Source organism: Nicotiana tomentosiformis, chromosome 1 (assembly GCF_000390325.3).
Source record: "Nicotiana tomentosiformis chromosome 1, ASM39032v3, whole genome shotgun sequence".
Classification (NCBI taxonomy): Eukaryota; Viridiplantae; Streptophyta; class Magnoliopsida; order Solanales; family Solanaceae; genus Nicotiana; species Nicotiana tomentosiformis.
In genome coordinates this window covers 59,412,566-59,415,130 of record NC_090812.1, presented here as the reverse complement: position 1 = coordinate 59,415,130, position 2,565 = coordinate 59,412,566, and the positions used below count along the sequence as shown (strand labels likewise).

Below are 2,565 nucleotides of genomic sequence, written 5' to 3'. Positions count from 1 at the left end.
TTGATATTCGTGCTGGGCATCGACAGTGTTACACCCCTTAAGTTTAACATTCTTGATACCGATATATATACATTTGATATGGTATTTTGAGTGGAATATTTTTGTAAAATAGTTTGAAAAAAATATATGAGTGTATATAGTTATTAGTATTACTACTTTCGAATATGTTTTAAATTATACACATAATATGAGAAAGTTTATGAGATTTTCTTTATTGTAAATATAGAAATTATTTTCTCACAAGAAAAAGAAAGTTATCTTTTTACCAATTTAAGAATTAAGAGTACGAGAATTTTTACTCTTTATATGAGATTAGGAAAATTATAAAGTTGAGAAAATATGTGTATTTTTATATGGATGTTTTAATTAAATAATAGTGTATGTATTTATTTTATACCACATGATCATGATAGTAAGATGTATAATGTGTATTAAAAGTGAGTAGTATTTTAAGTAATTTGAGATAATTTTTAATTATGTGAATAATTGGTTAATTATTAATTTTTAAGTGAGAAATTAACTTATAATTGAATTGTGGATAATGTTTAAGGGGGACACCATCCCCAACGTGGCAGCAAGTCACTTTGGTGATAATGACTATTAAGTCATGAAACAAGGTGGCATAATTAGGAGAATTGGTCAAAACAAAAACTCATTCTTATCAAGTGGGGTCCACACCTCTATTTCTAAAGAATAGAAGCAACCTTTCTCGGTGAATCATATGTGTGAACATTTGGATACTCTACTGACCCATTAAAAGAATAATGTAGACTTGCCTCAGTTCTCTTGTTCTATGACTGATGACCGACTTAATGTGAAGCTTATACACTTCACATTTAGATGTAGGTAAGCTGTGGCAATGCAAAACGTGGTGCTCAGTTAGGTTGCACCAATATCTGTTTCAAGTCTTGTATAGCTATAATGGTTTCTTTAGTTGGGATATGTTCATGGTGTGGAAAGAGATTATATGCATGTGGATATAAATGTTAATTGTTCTTGTGTTATAATCAAACCGGTTAATTTTTGAGCTGTTCTGAAGTAGCAATTTGAGGTGTTAGACATGTAATCTTTTCCTACCATGTTGGATGTGTCTGCATAGCTTTGTTCAATGATGGTGGGAAAGTTGTTTGGGTCGCCTTCCTTTGTCGTTGTTCTTGCCGTTACATGTTTTGTCGCAATCGTTGTGTGTTTGCGGGATTGTCCAGAGAATCGGCTCAGGTATGTGAGGCTATCCCCTTCATTCTTTTGCACGACTCCGATTGTACATAATGTAATGAACGAACTCCAAAAGATACTCTACTCTTAGAAGCTAGCAGTACTTATATTGCTGCCCTTCTTATGAAACGATTGATATTGATGTTACTTCTTTTATTCTTATATTATCAATGTTGTTGGTAGTTTCTGATTCTTATAATATTCTTGATGAAGAGTTAATCCTAATAACGTGTACGAAGGATACCGACCTTACGTCACTCCGAAAGGTTCAAAATGTGATTCCAATGAGTCCAGCATGCATCATACATATGTATCTATTTTACTCTACCGAGCCGCGCTATAGTCGGCCGGGTACGGCACCTATTGTGCAACCACTGATCAGTTGGGTTTTACCGAGCTCCACGTGGTCGGGTACGATTCTACCGAGCCCTATGATGGCCGGGTACGTTTTACCGAGCCTATTACGGCCGGGTACGATATGATGATGGTGATGCCCATAAAGGCGTATGTTTTAAAAGTTTATGTATATATATGTATGTATCATGTATTTCATGTCAGTAGTCCTCAGAGGTACCCAGATGTCACAGGTTGTATATTCTCTATCCCTGGTTACATTACTGTTCTTACTTATGCTTTCCTGCCTTACATACTCAGTACATTATTCGTACTGATATCCGTTTTATTTGTGGACGCTGCATGTTGTGCTGCAGGTCCTGATAGACGGGTAGAATCAGTTTGACGAGCCCTCATAGTAGACGAAATTGGCATTCAGCGAAGGATCAATAAGACTCCACCTCATTCGCAGTGCAGCCGAGTCTATGAGTCATCGTGTCAGAGTTTTTCTACAGACTTATGGGTACGCCGGTACCCTATCCCATTTGATGTCAAATAATCTTAGAGGCTTTGTAGACAGAGGTTCATTTTGTACAGTATGTCAGAGGCCTTGATGGCCCATATGTATTTATGTTTTAAGAAAAAAATATTTATGTGATACAGTGTTTTCCCACTTACGCTTGTATATTATGAGTTGTGGCCATGTTGGCCCATGATAGTTACAAAAAGGAATGCGTTCAGCCAACTCGACCTATGTATGTTCTAGTTTTGGTCGAACGATCATGAGTTACAGAGTGGTTCGCTCGGGCCAGCACGGCACCGGGTACCAGCCACGCCTCCCCAGGTTTGGGGCGTGACAGACAGTTTGTATTCTCGATTATGGTGCCTGGGTTTCTATAAATAGGGACAAAAAACCCTTTGCCTGATCCTTTGTGCTTTTCAAATACTGAATCTTCATCTCTTCCTTCCTTCCTTCTTCTTTCATTGTTCTTGATTTTGTTACCTTCATCCTTGCAT

General features: G+C 37.0%; 1 long non-coding RNA gene across 1 annotated transcript; it reads left to right on the top strand.

Annotated features, from left to right (window-relative positions):
* Positions 1–852: 852 nt before the first annotated feature.
* Positions 853–2,221, top strand: LOC138908670 (uncharacterized). The gene is made up of 2 exons (XR_011415100.1): positions 853–1,218; positions 1,926–2,221. It is a non-coding gene; the product is annotated as an uncharacterized lncRNA (long non-coding RNA).
* The last annotated feature ends 344 nt before the right edge of the window (positions 2,222–2,565 follow it).